A 19,116-nucleotide genomic window follows, 5' to 3' on the forward strand; every position below is an offset into this window, starting at 1 on the left:
CACAGAACGATAATTGTTAGATACGATCGTTACTACGATAATTAATGGTGCGTTTACACAGAAAGATTATCAGAGAGATTATCTGCCAAAGATTTGAAGCCAAAACCAGGAACAGACTGTAAACAGAGAACAGGTCATAAAGGAAAGACTGAGATTTCTCCTCTTTTCAAATCCACTCCTGGCTTTGGCTTCAAATCTTTGGCAGATAATCTGTCAGATAATCTTTCTGTGTAAACGCACCATAATGGTGCGTTTACACAGGCAGATTTATCTGACAGCTTTTTGAAGCCAAAGCCAGGAACAGGCCATAAACAGGGAACGGGTCATAAAGGAAGGATTGAGATTTCTTCTCTTTTCAAATCCATTCCTGGTTTTGGCTTTCAAAATCTGTCAGATAAATCTGCCTGTGTAAACGCACCATTACTCCTTCTAATCCCAGCAAAACAATGGGCAATGTGAAATTACACTGAATGATGTATGAAAAAATGCGAAACGTGAGCGAACGAATGTGGAATTACAGCGAACGATTACCAATAATTTTAGGTTCAGATCTAAATCAACGACATACGAACGATTTTTCGATCGTTGCCTGCAATTACACAGAACGATTATCGTTTAAATTCGAACGATATAACCATTTTTCGCACAATAATCGGCCCATGTAATAGGGCCCTTAGGAAGGGAATCGCAGGAATAGACACAGGGAGCTGGGACCAGGGTATTAACCTAATAGCCATCTCTAATGCTGCGTTTGCACGGAACGATTATCGTTCGAATTCGCATGATAACGATCGAATTCGAACGATAATCGTACATGTAAACGCTGCGAACGATCAAACGACGAACGAGAAATCGTTCATTTTGATCTTACAACATGTTCTAAAATCGCCGTACGTAAAAAATTTGCAGATCGTTCCTTGTAAACGGTCGTTCACCAATTTAACTAATGTGTGAGATAGGCTTAAAGTGACACTGTCCCCCCCTTTGTGCATTCTGACATCTCTACACAGGTGTAAAGGGTAAATTTTGCGTTTTTCATACCTTATTTTATATCATACGTCATGGTGCTTGTTCAAGTAAAAAGTCATCTTTTATCAACTGCAGATTGTGTTAAGTGGGCGGGGCCTCGCGGCATTAGCGCCACTTAGCCCCACCCACAACGCCCCAGTTGGCCCCACCCCCTCGCCGGCCATTGGAACAGGCTGGCTGAAAGGTCTGGACTCCACCCCCTTTATGTCGGCCAACCAATGGCCGACATAAACCAACAGCCAACGGGTCCGTTGTGGGTGGGGCTAAGTGGCGCTAATGCCGTGAGGCCACGCCCACTTAATACAATCTGCAGTTGATAAAAGGACACTTTTTACTTGAACAAGCACCATGACGTAGGATATGAAATAAGGTATGAAAAACGCTAAATTTACCCATTACACCTGTGTAGAGATGTCAGAATGCACGAAGGGGGGGACAGTGTCACTTTAAGCGATCGCAAAACGAATTTCCGTATGATATATCGTACCGTCTAAACGCTGACCGTTATGAAAAAAAATCGTTACTCCGACATAGTTAATCGTACGATCGGGCCAATTATCGTTTCGTGTAAACGCAGCATTAGAAACTCCTTCAGCTTAGGTTTATGCTGACCAAGAGCCTGGTCCGGATCCTCATTGGACCGACGCTCTGATCTCCCAATCTCCAGACAGGCAGAGGAACAAGTCAAGAAGCCCGCTCAGCTGCAGTAATCAGATCTTTGTAGGGCTCTGGTTAACTCCTGCATCGCCGGATGCAGAGAATCAGTCGGGTGTGTCACATAAATGCAAAAACCAGGCCCAGTTCACACCAGGTTACTGCATGATCCTGACAGCTGTATTAAAGGACAACTCCGGCGAAAATTTTTTTTGGCTTATTTAACACACATTACAAAGTTATATAACTTTGTAATGTGGTTAAATACCCGGTCTGGCCCCCTTCCCCCACTTTCCGACCCCCGACCCCCACCCCGGAAGTTAAAGAATATATACATTACCTATTACGGTCGTCACGGTCCTCTTCTCTGGTGTCGGGTGACGTCAGAGCTGGGGGGGGGGGGGCGGTCCGGGTCTTCTTCCTCTTCGGCGTCTTCATTGAGAGTGAATGGGAGAGAAAAGGCTGCTGGTGCACATGCGCACCAGCAGCCTTTTCATTGGCTGGAGCGCATCACATGGCTTCCAGCTTGCTCAGCCCTGATTGGCTGAGCTTGCTGGAAGCCATGTGATGCGCTCCAGCCAATGAAAAGGCTGCCGGTGCGCAAGTGCGCACTGGCAGCCTTTTCTCTCTCATGGACCCGGAAGCAAGAGACATCGCTGGACGGCGGACGCAGGTGACAGTGAGGCGGACGGCGGGCGAATGGAGTGGTGATCGTCACCGGAGGGATGGTGAGTATGGTGTCTGTGTTTTTTTTTTTGGGGGGGGGGGGGGTGGTCCCGGGGGGGTGGTCCCGGGGGTCCCGCCGGAGTTGTCCTTAAAGTATACTGCAGTGATCTCTATGAGAGATCACTGCAGGAATAATAAAAGTCAGGGGGACTAACAGTTAACGTGTAAAAAAATCCCGTCCCCTAATAAAAGTCTGAATCACCCCTTTTCTTTTTTTTATAAATAAAAATAAATACATAAACAAACATATTTGGTAATCGCCCAAAGTATTAAATTCCTGATCTTGCACGGTAAACGGCGTAAGCACTATTTTTTTTCCCTGGTTTTATAGCATACTCTTTGGAAATATTTAGTCTGCCATTTATAAAGTACATTTAGTGGCCAAAAAATAAGGGCTCATGTGGGTCTGTAGGTGAAAAAATGCAAGCGCTATGGCCTATTAAACATGAGGATGAAAAAATGAAAACGCTAAAACGAAAACTAGCCCGCTCCTGAAGGGGTTAAAGGAGAACTCCGGGCTGGGGAGATTTTTGGCAGAGTGCTGGGGAAGGAAAGGATAAAAGAAGTAGCATACTCTAACCTCCCCTGCTCCAAGGTTGGTGTCAGTATCCCACAGCTCCAGTCCCAGCTGTTTTTGGGTCTGAGTGGGGATCCAGGACATGATGTGCCCACTCAGCCAGTCAGCAACCGAGGTGGGACCCCGCTACAGCAGCTGATATACATGTATACTGAAAGACTGGAGAAGTTAATTACAAATCTCTGGCACTTTCTGGCAGCAGTTATTTTTTTGCAGGAGTGCCCCTTTAAAGGGAATGTGAAAATGTTCTCATTTAAATCAAGCTTTTGTGACCCCCCCCCCCCCCCCCCTTATTTTACTATATTATAAAATAATCCTGGAATCTTGCTTTTTTTCATTCTATTCAACAATCCTGAAACTCTTCCTGTTTTGTACAGATCACTTTTCAGCAGTCTCCTTCCCATAAGGTTTGCAGATAAGGCCTCCAAGCCTTAAAGGGGTAATCTCCTCCACAAGATATGCTGTAGCTGTGTGATAGATGCGGCTCTGACCTCGGGGACCTGCACCCAGGTCAGGATTGAGGGCCTCCCGGACCGGTACTCATCAATGGTGATGGCTGGAAAGTCAAGAGAGCGGAGTCGCCCTATTATTAACAGTCTGCGTAACTCTCATTAATACACCCACCCAATAAAGGAGTATATACTAACAGGGCTTCCAAATACAGCCTAATTTACATGCTGCCCCCGGCAACCAATCAGATTCCACATGTTATTCTTTACAGACTCTCTAGAAAATGAAAGGTGGCATCTGATTGGTTGCTAGGGGCGACTGGGCCAGTTCCCCTTTAGGATGCCTTCACACCTAGCGACTTGCAGCATAAATTACGCTGCGAGTCTGTCAGGTCCTGGCAGATCACTGTCAGTACATACATGACCGCTGCGTGTATGTAATTCTGCCGGCCGCTTAACCCCTTCTGATACCGGCTGCCTCCCGCTCCGCTCTGTATACATACCTCCTCGCTCCACGGGGTCCCGGCGTCCTGCTCATCCGGCCGGCCAATCAGTGGCTGCGGCAGGGCAACACACTTATTGGCCGGGCGCGAGAGCAGGACACCTGGACCCCGTGGAGCGAGGAGGTATGTATACAGAGCGGAGCGGGAGGCGGCCGGCATCAGAAGGGGTTAAGCGGCCGGCAGAATTACATACACGCAGCGGTGTAAAAAACGCATGTAGAAAACGCAGCGATACGGTACGTGTGAAGCTACCCTAATAGTGCAGGGGAACACCCCCACCACCCCTATATAGCACACACTAAACCCTCTACACTTTATACATCACTTTTATTTATTTTTTTCTTTAAATTAAGTCCAAAAACAAACAGTGTCAGATCCGCAGCTACAACCAAGCCGGGGACCCCTGATCTCAGGATAGGAGGGGGGCCCCACATTTATGGATCTCCTGTGGATATGCTACACGTACATAGGCAGGAAGCACACCGACACCTGAATCTGTCTGCAGCAAAACTACAACCCCCATCATGCAGATAAGCCTGTCCTCTATAACTACAACCCCCATCATGCAGATAAGCATGTCCTCTATAACTACAACCCCATCATGCAGATAAGCATGTCCTCTGTCTTCTATAACTACAACCCCCATCATGCAGATAAGCATGTCCTGTCTTCTATAACTACAACCCCCATCATGCAGATAAGCATGTCCTCTATAACTACAACCCCCATCATGCAGATAAGCATGTCCTCTATAACTACAACCCCCATCATGCAGATAAGCATGTCCTCTATAACTACAACCCCCATCATGCAGATAAGCATGTCCTCTATAACTACAACCCCATCATGCAGATAAGCATGTCCTCTGTCTTCTATAACTACAACCCCCATCATGCAGATAAGCATGTCCTGTCTTCTATAACTACAACCCCCATCATGCAGATAAGCATGTCCTCTATAACTACAACCCCCATCATGCAGATAAGCATGTCCTCTATAACTACAACCCCATCATGCAGATAAGCATGTCCTCTGTCTTCTATAACTACAACCCCCATCATGCAGATAAGCATGTCCTGTCTTCTAGAACTACAACCCCCATCATGCAGATAAGCATGTCCTGTCTTCTATAACTACAACCCCCATCATGCAGATAAGCATGTCTTCTATAACTACAACCCCCATCATGCAGATAAGCATGTCCTCTATAACTACAACCCCCATAATGCAGATAAGCATGTCCTCTATAACTACAACCCCCATCATGCAGATAAGCATGTCTTCTATAACTACAACCCCCATCATGCAGATAAGCATGTCTTCTATAACTACAACCCCCATCATGCAGATAAGCATGTCCTCTATAACTACAACCCCCATAATGCAGATAAGCATGTCCTCTATAACTACAACCCCCATCATGCAGATAAGCATGTCCTCTATAACTACAACCCCCATCATGCAGATAAGCATGTCCTCTATAACTACAACTCCCATCATGCAGATAAGCATGTCCTGTCTTCTATAACTACAACTCCCATTGTGCACCAACAATCTGTTCACCGATCAGCCTCAACAGCTTTTGCTGAACTACAACTCCCATCCTGCCCCTGTGTCCCTCCTGGCACACAGCACTCTCCCCTCTATGTTCCGCCATACGGAGGGCTCTATAGCTCGGACATTGTGTGCCGAACTACAAGTCCCAGAACAACACAGCAGCTAAAGCAGCCATGAGGGAGGGAGGGGCGGCAGACATGTGACCCCGCGGACACGTGACCGGCCCCGCGCGCGCCACATTCCTCCTCGGCGTCAGGCGCGTGTCCCGGCCGAGCGGGATGTGTCTCCATGGAAACGCATCGCCTGACTGCAGCAGATTTCCCGCGTCACGAGTAATTTTTTTTTTTTAGCCCCGCCTACAGAAAGAAGAGTTAATACACGTCATCAGGCCCAAAGCGTGTCACATGGCGAGCAGGCGGACGAGGTTACCATTTGCGTCAGCTCAGTAACCCCGCCCACATTTCCCACAAAGGAAGGAAAACAAAAAAAAAAATCACCCGCGAAATAAAAAAAAGTCGGGAGACGTGACTATAATTGAATGTATGCGCTGACATTCAATAAGCCGCATCGTAAACCGCACACCCATCGCGGCGGCGCTTCAGCTATAACGCTGTGAGGGAAAACGAAAGCGCTAATTTGGCGAGGGGGCGTGGTCAGTAAACGCGAGCGAGGCAGAAAAAGGAAATTGGGCGTGGTTATCTGAAGGGCGCGGCCAAGACGCGATTGCCTCACGCTCTGTGGGCGGGGCTCCGGAGGTGGGAGGAGGTTCCATTGGGCGCCGCGTTGCCATGGCGACTCGGTGGGGGATTTGGTGGCGTTGCTTGTACGCGGATGGAGGGAGCAGCTGCTGATCTCTGACACATCCTCCCCCCTCAGCGACACAACCGCCACCGCACTGCCAGACTCTACCGGGACACGGTGAATGCCGGTGAGTAGCCTCTCCCGCTCTCTGCCCTTCACACTCTTCCCCGGTGCGTAGGCCCGGAAGGTGACTGGGAAACATATGTGAGCGGCTCTGCGCTCCATTACTCTCCCCTGCCTGCGTGTGAGGGGGGGCGGCCGGTGTGTGTGAGGGGGGGCGGCCGGTGTGTGTGAGGGGGGGCGGCCGGTGTGTGTGAGGGGGCTGCCGGTGTGTGTGAGGGGGGCGGCCGGTGTGTGTGAGGGGGGGCGGCCGGTGTGTGTGAGGGGGGGCGGCCGGTGTGTGTCCGGTGTGTGAGGGGGGCGGCCGGTGCGTGTCCGGTGTGCGTGAGGGGGGCGGCCGGTCCGTGTCCGGTGTGCGTGAGGGGGGGCGGCCGGTCCGTGTCCGGTGTGTGTGAGGGGGGGCGGCCGGTGCGTGTCCGGTGTGTGTGAGGGGGGGCGGCCGGTGCGTGTCCGGTGTGTGTGAGGGGGGGCGGCCGGTGCGTGTCCGGTGTGTGTGAGGGGGGGCGGCCGGTGCGTGTCCGGTGTGTGAGGGGGGGGGCGTCCGGTGTGTGTGAGGGGGGCGTCCGGTGCGTGTCCGGTGTGTGTGAGGGGGGGCGTCCGGTGTGTGTGAGGGGGGCGTCCGGTGCGTGTCCGGTGTGTGTGAGGGGGGCGGCCGGTGCGTGTGAGGGGGGGCGTCCGGTCGGCGTCCGGTGTGTGTGAGGGGGGGCGGCCGGTGTGTGTGAGGGGGGGCGGCCGGTGCGTGTCCGGTGTGTGTGAGGGGGGGCGGCCGGTGCGTGTCCGGTGTGTGTGAGGGGGGGGGCGTCCGGTGTGTGTGAGGGGGGGGGGCGTCCGGTGTGTGTGAGGGGGGGGGCGGCCGGTGTGTGAGGGGGGGGGGCGGCCGGTGTGTGTGAGGGGGGCGGCGGCCGGTGTGTGTGAGGGGGGCGGCGGCCGGTGTGTGTGAGGGGGGCGGCCGGTGTGTGAGGGGGGCGGCGGCCGGTGTGTGTCCTCTGCTTCTGCCCCACAATAGGCGGCCTGTGCACAGCGTGCTAGGGCAGGAGGAAGGGGGTGCTGGCTGACATGGCAGCTCAGGCTTTGTCTCCATTAACCCCTCAGCTGCTGCCACGTCTGGCTCCCGGCTCCTTCCTTCCTCCTATCTTGTATATTACACCCGCTTCCTGTTTTCTTATGAGGCGGTGATCTCCTGTATGTGGCGGCTGCCGCCATGTGATGCCCTGTGCCGCCCTTCAGTATCTACAACTTTTGTTTAGGAGTTGACGTAAATGGCTTTAGGTTTTGGTTACGTTGTGTCAGACGCCAGAGTCCACGGTCACCCCAAAACTACAACTCCCATGGCTTCCTGACAAGCACCCTGCTCCTGCTGTGCTAACACTACATCTCCCAGCATCTCGGAGGATGCATGTTGGAGGGTGTAGTACTGGAGATATGCCCCCTGTTGGGGGATGATTGGAGTCCTACTTTTGCCCCTGTTGGGGGATGATTGGAGTCCTACTTTTGCCCCCTGTTGGGGGATGATTGGAGTCCTACTTTTGCCCGCCGTCGGGGGATGATTGGAGTCCTACTTTTGCTCGCCGTCGGGGGATGATTGGAGTCCTACTTTTGCTCGCCGTCGGGGGATGATTGGAGTCCTACTTTTGCTCGCCGTCGGGGGATGATTGGAGTCCTACTTTTGCTCGCCGTCTGGGGATGATTGGAGTCCTACTTTTGCCCGCCGTCGGGGGATGATTGGAGTCCTACTTTTGCCCGCCGTCGGGGGATGATTGGAGTCCTACTTTTGCCCGCCGTCGGGGGATGATTGGAGTCCTACTTTTGCCCGCCGTCGGGGGATGATTGGAGTCCTACTTTTGCCCGCCGTCGGGGGATGATTGGAGTCCTACTTTTGCCCGCCGTCGGGGGATGATTGGAGTCCTACTTTTGCCCGCCGTCGGGGGATGATTGGAGTCCTACTTTTGCCCGCCGTCGGGGGATGATTGGAGTCCTACTTTTGTATTTATGCTTTTGCAGCAGCGTGAGAGTTTGTCGGTTTATGACATGAGTTTTGCAGCAGTCCGGAGGCCTTCCATATACGTTAGGGAGGTGTCCGGCCCCACTTGGGGTGACTGACCTTTTTTTGGAGGCCTTAATTCTCGCTGTTTTCTTACAAAATCATTCTTTCTCCTTATTTCTGTGGCAGATATTTTCCTCCTGCTTTGGTGCTTATTATACCTGCAGAAACTTTCCATTGTTTGCGATTGGGGCTGGGAAACCTTATTCTCATACATTGGATTCAGATTATCGTCAGATTTTGGCACAGAAAATGCTGAAGTTCATGTAAACAGGGACTATTACTATTGATGTGCTGGTGTAGCTGCCTGTGGCCTCCTGTATAGGGGGTGTGTGTGTTGTGGGGGGTAATGTTACCTGTTATTACAGCCGGGGGTTAGTTGCCCCTGGGGCCAGTCAGTTTGTGTTATTATCTATAACCAGCAGGCTGGTGTGCATGTGCACCTTGGGATCTTTTGTTTATTTATTATTTTTTTACATACATTTCTTTATATTACCGGATTCAAATCAAAATAATTATGTAAAAATATATTAACAATATGTAATAGTAGAAATTTTCCATTGTGATGTGTAATTTGTGTGGGTCAGGATTGATTGTGTGGTTGCGGTGTATAAGCAGATTAGGCAGCGTCGCTCCCGTTTACAGATGTGGGCCAGTATGAAGGATGATTACCGTCTATTGTCTCCAGTCACAGCAGCAGTGCCAAGCGACTTAATGAAGTGCCGCCTGTGTGTAAATGGCATGGGGTGTTTAGTTTTGCTTGCTGTGTGCTCTTTGTCCTCTGTGGCCGCGGCTCTAGAGGTTTTATAGTCCTTCTATCCATAAAGTGTACTAGGGTTGTCATTGTGCCGGAAGGGGGGGGGGGCATTCCTCTATTAAGGCTCCTTCCAGCTGTTTGTCTATAGCAGAGAGGTTGCTGCTTGTGAGGACTCCCATTTTGCTGTGGGTTGTGACAGACACGTGGTGAGAAGAAAGCTGAGGCAGCAGTAGCTTATGCTCGCTGGCCATAGGCCGGGCCTCCTCCACCCACCACGTCTCATCCCCGGCCACATTCCTATGTGTTCTCCGTACCTACTTGTTCAGGCTTCCTGTACCAGTTACCCAGCTGCTTGATACCTTCTCTTATTCTATTATTCACTTGACTTTTTTTTTTTTTTTTTTTTTTTTTTTAATTGGTTTTATGTGTTTCTGGATCTTGAGGGAAATAAAGATTTTCTGTAAAAAGTTAATTGCGCGGTATTAAACGAGAAGTCCAGTGCTGGCTGTCCCCCCCCCCCCCCAAAAGAGCTGGGGAGGTAGGGGCTGAATATAACATGTGGTCATCTCCCCGGCTCTGGTTCCGGGTGCCCGCTCAGCCAATTAGTGGTCATAGTGGAGTCCTGCCTCGGCCAATAACTGGCAGAGCAGGCCTGACACATCACAAACCAGGCACCCACTCAGACCAGGAGGCAACCGGGAACCTGAGCAGAGGACAGCGGACCCCTGTGCTGAAGCCGGGGAGGTAGGTACATGCATGTTCTGTCACCTCCCCCCCGGCCCTTTTGAAGAGGAGAAAAAAAAAGGGTGACCGGATTTCTCCTTTTTGATTACTGTTTTATGGATGTAATTGATAATGTTGGGGGGGGGGGGTGCAGCCTTGGCTCAGCACTGTTATATACCTGTAAAGTCCCTAGTCCCTGCAGCTACTCGCTGCACATGAAACCTCCAGTAAGTGTAAGATCCCTATCACATGGTCCGGCACGCTGTAAATGAACGGCGCTCTTATAGATACGGGCTTGTTTAATGAGCCTGTTATAAGGCTGACCACCATGCTGGCAGCGATTGCCGCATTGTGCAGCCATTTGCTGCCATCGTTCATCCTATTGCACAGGGAGATATGTTGTCAGTAAATGCCGATGATTTTTTTTTGCATGGCAGAACTATGGCTGACTGATAGCGGGTCTATTATACCGGGTGATATCAGAGCCACAGCTCAGGCTACATGCTGCCTTTGCCCAGCATTCTGGTTGTGTGGCCAAAACCCACTGTCACTCCCTGAGTCTGAGGCTGCGTTGCAACCTGCAAGTGTTTGTCAGTAGCCAAAACATCCATCCTGCACAGATTTCTGGTTGTGGTCAGATCCACTTGTGGTTCACAACATGACCCCATTCTCTTACATTAGCTGCAATGCAGCACCATTCAGGAAGTGAAACAAGGTCATTTTTGGCCCCTCTATCGAGTCACCTTGTAGCCCTAACCTTTATATACAGGAGGGTTGCTGCAGTGCATTGCACAGAGAGTCCCTCAGGTCTGCAGCAGGTTGTATAGGGAGGTAGCAATGCTGAAACCGTGCTGCGGACCCTCCTGTCTCTGCATCAGTCAGGGGTCCCTGAGGTCAGATGTGCTGAAATAGCGCCACAGTTCCTTCCTTCCTTCCTTAGGATTGTTAGGGGTTCAGCAGGTCAGACTCACACTTAGACCATGATGAATATGGAGTGCATGGTGTACTTAAAGGGAACCTGTCACCCCCCGTACCGGGGTGACAGGCTCCCGACCCCCCGTTAGAGACCCCTATACTTACCTCATCCCGCCGGGTCCCGCTTCTGGATTCGGTCGGGTCCCGGAGATCTCAGCCGCTGCAGCCCGGCGCGCGCGCTGAGAGATGAGTCCAACACCCATAGAGAATGACAGGAGAGTCCAGCGCTCCGTCATTCTCTATGAGCGTTGGACTCATCTGTCAGCGCGCGTGCCGGGCTGCAGCGGCTGAGATCTCCGGGACCCGACCGAATCCAGAAGCGGGACCCGGCGGGATGAGGTAAGTATAGGGGTCTCTAACGGGGGGTCGGGAGCCTGTCACCCCGGCACGGGGGGTGACAGGTTCCCTTTAAGATTAGAGATGAGCGAATCTACAGGAGGAGAGAAGCGCTTTGTTCCTATCCGGATTCTGCTCATCAGGCTGCAGCCGGCTCCGCTCCGTGCTGCTCCTAAGGTGCTGGGAAAAGATGGATCCAGTCCTGGGAAACTAGGGGAAGTTTCCCAAGACTGGATCCATCTTTTCCCAGCACCCGGGGAGGAGCGGCACGCAGCCTGATCAGCAGAATCCCGATATGAACAAAGATTGGCTCATCTCTACTAAATATGGATTCCATGTTCTAGATACTTTGTGCTCCTCTCCACATAATGAAAGACATGAGACATCCTCCAGTATAATGTGTAGGTGTGAGGGTGCGCCAGCCTGGTGATATATATGTGTCTATCGATGATCGTGCCAGCTATGGATCTTACTATACCGTTCTTACATCTCCCCCATTATTTCCCAATAACAAGAGGTATTATAGTTTGAGATAAGTGGAAAAGTTAAAGGGGACATACACTCACCGGCCACTTTATTAGGTACACCATGCTAGTAACGGGTTGGACCCCCTTTTGCCTTCAGAACTGCCTCAATCCTGGTGGCATAGATTCAACAAGGTGCTGGAAGCTTCCTCAGAGATTTTGGTCCATAGTGACATGATGACATCACACAGTTGCCGCAGATTTGTCAGCTGCACATCCATGATGCCAATCTCCCGTTCCACCACATCACAAAGATGCTCTATTGGATTGAGATCTGGTGACTATGGAGGCCATTGGAGTACAGTGAACTCATTGTCATGTTCAAGAAACCAGTCTGAGATGATTCTAGCTTTATGACATGGCGCATTATCTTGCTGAAAGTAGCCATCAGATGTTGGGTCCATTGTGGTCATAAAGGGATGGACATGGTCAGCAACAATACTCAGGTAGGCTGTGGCGTTGCAACGATGCTCAATTGGTACCAAGGGGCCCAAAGAGTGCCAAGAAAATATTCCCCACACCATGACACCACCACCACCAGCCTGAACGGTTGATACAAGGCAGGATGGATCTATGCCTTAATGTTGTTGATGCCAAATTCTGACCCTACCATCCGAATGTCACAGCAGAAATCGAGACTCCTCAGACCAGGCAACGTTTTTCCAATCTTCTACTGTCCAATTTCGATGAGCTTGTGCAAATTGTAGCCTCAATTTCCTGTTCTTAGCTGAGCTGAGTGGCACCCGGTGTGGTCTTCTGCTGCTGTAGCCCATCTGCCTCAAAGTTGGCCGTACTGTGCGATCAGAGATGCTCTTCTGCCTACCTTGGTTGTAACGGTTGGCTATTTGAGTCACTGTTGCCTTTCTATCAGCTGGAACCAGTCTGCCCATTCTCCTCTGACCTCTGGCATCAACAAGGCGTTTCCGCCCACAGAACTGCCGCTCACTGGATGGTTTTTCTTTTTCGGACCATTCTCTGTAAACCCTAGAGATGGTTGTGCGTGAAAATCCCAGTAGATCAGCAGTTTCTGAAATACTCAGACCAGCCCTTCTGGCACCAATAACCATGCCACGTTCAAAGGCCCTCAAATCACCTTTCTTCCCCATACTGATGCTCGGTTTGAACTGCAAGAGATTGTCTTGACCATGTCTACATGCCTAAATGCAAATGAGTTGCCGCCATGTCATTGGCTGATTAGAAATTAAGTGGTAACGTGCAGTTTGACAGGTGTACCTAATAAAGTGGCCGGTGAGTGTATGAGACTTGTAAGACGTAGTGACACATTATTCATATAACCCGGAGAGACACAATGCAGAATTCTGGAGAAGATGCCCTGGAATTATATTGGGAAGAATACAAGTACTTAGAAGTTTTAATGACTTTTTACTAGGTATTACGAGGATCCTATTGCTGTATAAGAGTGTAGTACCTACGGAAGCACTCCGCTCTCGCTCAATACTTGTAGAGATGCAGTAATCCATTACTGATAACCTAATCCTCAGCGCCCATATTGTACAGCGTCCTCGATAATACATATTTACTCGCTGAGCTTGTGTAAACTCTGGATATGTGTAATACAATTATGAGACCATCAGGTGAAGATACAACAAATGGAAAGCAGATTGGCTGATAGAAGGCACTGCCACCGACACATCCAGGTGGTTTTACATGTGCCATCACCAGAGAACATACAGGCTCTATCATCCCAGTCTAGGATTCCTTCATGTTGGACGCTGAGTTATAGACAATGTCAGGAGGCTTTGTAGCTAAACTGTTCTATTTTCATTGTATTTATTAAACACCATAGCTCAATGTGTAGAAGTTCTCCCCTATTTAAGACATTATGTGATGATAGTCGTTGTGTCCGCTCTGACCCCGAAGTTCCTTCCTTTGTGAGTAACAAAAACATTTTGCCCATAGTCAGCTGGGCTGAAGTTTATACTTTCTACTATAAAAATAATCATACTCTCCTTCTCCATCCTGCATCCCCTGTACCTATGCTCCCAATTATCTGCTGGTTTACACTTCCAGACCCACCAGCTTAGCTGATCAGTTGCTGAGGGGACACGGAGGATCGGTGCATCAGGTAGGAGGATCCGGAGGTGGTGAGTATAGTATTTTTACATGCGAGCGCTCCTGCTTTTATTTTTTATTTTATAGTGTGTTTTATAGCATTTTATACAACCTCCTGCCTGCGGATGAATTTTGCTTTTGCCTGGACAATCCCTTCAACAACAGACATTTGTTCTAGCCGACTGGTGGCAGACTGTCATTGTCTAGAAAGAAGTCGACTTTCAGGAATCGTACAATCATTCTATTGATCAGCTATAATCCAACATACTATAAAGATCTTTTGGTAAAGAATATTTTTTTATAATGTTCCTAGACAGATCGTTCATCCTTCACCCGCTGTCATTGATCATGTAGTGGTGTATTTTTTTTTTCAGTGCCTGTTTTGTTATTTGCACCTATGAACTATTTTATTTTGTAAACTTGTTGTGGGATTCTGGTGTGTAAGGGTCCTATTACGTGGCCAGATTCCTCCTGTAATGCTGCATTTACACGGAGCGATAATTCGTCCAACCGATTGTTTAACGATTTTGAAGCAACGATTTTATTTTTATAACGATTAGTGTTTAGATGAAAAGAAAAATTGTTAGTGCAATCATTTTTAAGATCGCTTAAGCCAATCTTTCATATAGGGTGAATCTATAAAAGACTGTTTACACGAAGCGATCTGCAAATTTTTTTTTTTATTTGAGAACACGTTGAAAGATCAAAATGATTTCTTGCTCGCCGCTTTATCGTTTGCTGTGTTTACACGAAACCATTATCATTCAAATGGTGTCATTATTGCGAAAATTCTAACGATAGCCTTTAAATGCAGCATTAGCGAGCGCCATTCTGCTAGATCGGTGCTCGTTTACACTGCTCGACAATCGTTTAGCAAGGGCCTGACTCAGACAACTATGGCTCTGCATAATAGGGCCACGATTATCGTTCGGTGGAATAGAGAAATCGATCAGCCGATCGTGTCGTCGGCTGATCGTTTATTTAAGCCCAAACCTAAAATCATCGGTATTCCACACAGGCGGGCGACCGATTCAAGCAGCATACATTTCCTAGCATTTCTCCTCCGCTCCATCTTCATCCCGGTCCCACGCGCAGCAGCAGCTTCGGTGCCGCCTGACTGAGCTGTCACACTGCTCAGCCAATCACAGGCCGCGGCCAGTGATTGGCTGAGCGGTCTGACAGCTTAGTCAGGCTGCGAACGGGACCGGGATGAAGACGGAGTGGAGGAGAAGCCCTGCTAGGTAATGTATGCTGCAATGACATTGGTAACGATGTCCCTGCAGCCCTCGCTAAACAATCATTGTGCCGTGGAATAGGCCCAGTAAACGAGCGCTGATCTAGCAGATCGGCGGTCGTTTACAATATTGATCAGGCCGTGGAATAGGGCCCTAAGGCTTCTTGAACGTTAACTTGAACAGGGAGCTTCCTCCAAAATGTGATGTCAGAAAGCAGCATTGCATGTGTTTCATCCCACAAATCTCAGTGGAGCACAAATGTCCTATAAGTCTCCATAGGTCAAGGAGAAACATTACCCCCTTTGCTCCTAAATAAGCCGAACGCAGTTAAAAATAGGTTGTCACAAAATAAGAAAGCGGAAACAAAGCTACAAATAGTAAATGTGCCCCGCTGCGTAGCGCAGGAGCCCCCATCCATCAGGCTGTGTACATACAACGGCTGACTTCTTCAGTAAGAGCCATTTACTGACATGAGAGCTTTATGTCTCCGCTGAAGAGGAGTCAACACTATGCTTTACACATCAATCCCGGAGCCATCTTCCTTCCCGTCGCTTTCAACCTCTTATTTATGGTGCGTTAGAAACGGAAGAGGAAAACATTGTGACACTCAAGAAGTTCTGCACAATAAAAGAAATCAACAACTATTTCTGGAAGCAGCTTGTAAGTAGCGGCAGATCCTAATGGTTATATGTCATTGCCATAATAACGCGGCCCGCTGGGAGGATGGGAGCCAGGCCAAGAACACCTTCTCCTCACTCTTACCATTGCTTCAGTATAATTCATTTGGAGATAAAATGGTAAAACAATGATTACTATTATTATTTACTTTTTTTTTTTTTTTTTTTTTTTTTTTTTTTTTAAATTGATTCTAATTTAAATCGTTCTGTGTAATTGCAGGAAAAAATCGTATATTGTTGATTTAGATCTGAACCTAAAATTATCGTGAATTGTTCGCTGTAATTCCACATTCGTTCACTCAAGTTCCCATTGTTCATTGTTTTGCTGGGATCAGATGGAATTAACGATCGTAGTAACGATCGTATCTAACAAGCATCGTTCTGTGTAATATAGTGAACGATTTCAGGTTAACGATAAACAATCTCGTTTGCAATCGTTAGAAATCACTCCGTGTAATAGGACCCTTAGTCTACGTCGGGTGGGAGTCTACATTCAGGAGTTGTCCTGCTGTAAAGGGAACTGTGTGTGTGTGTGTGTGTGTGTGTGTATACACCCGCCCCCAGTCTAGCATGGTAAGACATGCGATTTCTGTGGATAAGATGGGGCTGATCTGTCGCTACATGCAGTATATTACTACTTGCCTGTTGTATACTGTATACCTGCTTTGGGGTGAGGGGGGAGCCGCGGGGGTCCTGCACATCTACAGTTGCTGGGTAATATTCCTCCATCCCTAGTTCCTTCCTTCACCATAGTCTCGTGCAGAGAAGAGATGCTGATGAAGCAGAGTTGTGTAGTGCGCGGTCTGTCAGCATCATTCACACCTTGTCCATTAGTGCCTAAAGTGATCCATTAATGTAACCAGAGACTACAGAGAGAGAGCTGATCATTTGGTTTTTGTACTGAGCTTAAAGAGATTATCAGGGTCTTAAAAATTGATGGCTTGGTCTAATGGTTATAGATCTGAGGTGGCCCAACTTTTGGTCCCCTTGGTGATCAGCTGTATGAACGCAGCGTACCGAGAGGCTATTGTGCATGTTAGTTAAACATCAGCCATACCTGCCAAACTTGTGTGTATGGGGCCTTTAAAGGGAACCTTACAGCTCTATATCAGGAACCAAGGAGTCACTGCTGAGCCGCAGAATGCATGCCTCTCCTCTCCCTGTCCTGTGTGATGTACAGTGCTGAGCCGCAGAATGCATGCCTCTCCTCTCCCTGTCCTGTGTGATGTACAGTGCTGAGCCGCAGAATGCATGCCTCTCCTCTCCCTGTCCTGTGTGATGTACAGTGCTGAGCCGCAGAATGCATGCCTCCCCCCTCCCTGTCCTGTGTGATGTACAGTGCTGAGCCGCAGAATGCATGCCTCCCCCCTCCCTGTCCTGTGTGATGTACAGTGCTGAGCCGCAGAATGCATGCCTCTCCTCTCCCTGTCCTGTGTGATGTACAGTGCTGAGCCGCAGAATGCATGCCTCCCCCCTCCCTGTCCTGTGTGATGTACAGTGCTGAGCCGCAGAATGCATGCCTCCTCCCTCCCTGTCCTGTGTGATGTACAGTGCTGAGCCACAGAATGCATGCCTCCTCCCTCCCTGTCCTGTGTGGTTGATGTACAGTGCTGAGCCGCAGAATGCATGCCTCCCCCCTCCCTGTCCTGTGTGATGTACAGTGCTGAGCCGCAGAATGCATGCCTCCCCTCTCCCTGTCCTGTGTGATGTACAGTGCTGAGCCGCAGAATGCATGCCTCCCCTCTCCCTGTCCTGTGTGATGTACAGTGCTGAGCTGCAGAATGCATGCCTCCCCTCTCCCTGTCCTGTGTGATGTACAGTGCTGAGCCACAGAATGCATGCCTCCCCTCTCCCTGTCCTGTGTGATGTACAGTGCTGAGCCGCAGAATGCATGCCTCCCCTCTCCCTGTCCTGTGTGATGTACACTGCTGAGCTGCAGAATGCATGCCTCCCCTCTCCCTGTCCTGTGTGGTGTACAGTGCTGAGCCACAGAATGCATGCCTCCCCTCTCCCTGTCCTGTGTGGTGTACAGTGCTGAGCCGCAGAATGCATGCCTCCTCCCTCCCTGTCCTGTGTGATGTACAGTGCTGAGCTGCAGAATGCATGCCTCCTCCCTCCCTGTCCTGTGTGATGTACAGTGCTGAGCCGCAGAATGCATGCCTCCCCCCTCCCTGTCCTGTGTGATGTACAGTGCTGAGCCGCAGAATGCATGCCTCCCCTCTCCCTGTCCTGTGTGATGTACACTGCTGAGCTGCAGAATGCATGCCTCCCCTCTCCCTGTCCTGTGTGGTGTACAGTGCTGAGCCACAGAATGCATGCCTCCCCTCTCCCTGTCCTGTGTGGTGTACAGTGCTGAGCCGCAGAATGCATGCCTCCTCCCTCCCTGTCCTGTGTGATGTACAGTGCTGAGACGCAGAATGCATGCCTCCCCTCTCCCTGTCCTGTGTGGTTGATGTACAGTGCACAGTATCTGGCACTCTGCATCAATTAGTCAAGGCAGCTACTTTTCTACAGAAAGAGTGCCACCCTTATCGTCAGGGTGTGTGTGGTATTACATTTAGCTCCATTCACTTTAAAAGAACTGAGCTGAAAAAAACAAAACCCCAAGCTGAGGAGAGGGGAGGTGCTGTTCCTGGAAGTCAGGGGCCATGCTATTCTAAGCCTTGGTAACCTGTACAGAGCTGTGCCTTTTGTATTATATAATATATATTTTTTTCTTTTACAAGCTTGAGGTGACTGGTGGAAATTCTGCCGGTGTGTCATCTGTTCACACTCACCAGCACTTCTGCACTATCACGGGTGATGACGTCCATCCAGTAAGAGTAAAGTGCACCAGTGTTGTCTCCATGCTTCCCACTGAACTAGTTGCTAGGCAACAATTCAAATATTTAGATGTTGTCAAGGTAACAGACAATACTTCTGTTATTTCAACACTTTTCCCCTCCCCTTTTTTTTTTTTTTTTTTATAAATATCACATTGTGTCCGCCAAACGTCTTGACATATCTGTATCTGCTTCTGTAGCTTCCCGTACTTCTGCTCGTGTCAATGTGGTTTCCATCTCCTTTTGTCTTTAGTGGGGAATATTCAGAGGTGTACTCAGTTATATATAAGCTATTGCTCCGTTCATAACAGTGAGTCAGGACCCCAGCGGTCGGACCCCTATAGGTGTCAGACTACTGTTATGAACAGAGCAATGAGCCAAGTGTCTGTCCAGCAGCTCCGTAGGCCATGAATACAGTGGTGGGACCCACTCGCCTCTGTTCTGGAGATCACATACAGTCCCAATGGTCAGACCCCCATGCAGTGTGATGCTGGATAGGGATAAGTTATTTCAGCTCTAAATAAAGAATCGGGGTCT

The 19,116-nt window shown here is 49.4% G+C and overlaps 1 protein-coding gene across 2 annotated transcripts in view; it reads left to right on the forward strand.

Moving 5' to 3' along the window:
* Positions 1-6,083: 6,083 nt before the first annotated feature.
* The window catches only part of FOXN2 (forkhead box N2), a 35,882-nt gene continuing 22,849 nt past the window's right edge, over positions 6,084-19,116 (forward strand). The window contains exon 1 of one of the 2 annotated variants that reach the window (XM_069954718.1): positions 6,084-6,423. The gene's annotated coding sequence lies outside the window, so the exon portion shown is untranslated. Of the gene's footprint in view, positions 6,424-13,827; positions 13,859-19,116 lie in introns of those variants that run through there. The other variant, XM_069954719.1, reaches the window with a different exon arrangement.

The sequence above is a fragment of the Dendropsophus ebraccatus genome, chromosome 15, assembly GCF_027789765.1.
Source record: "Dendropsophus ebraccatus isolate aDenEbr1 chromosome 15, aDenEbr1.pat, whole genome shotgun sequence".
In the NCBI taxonomy this organism is placed as follows: Eukaryota; Metazoa; Chordata; class Amphibia; order Anura; family Hylidae; genus Dendropsophus; species Dendropsophus ebraccatus.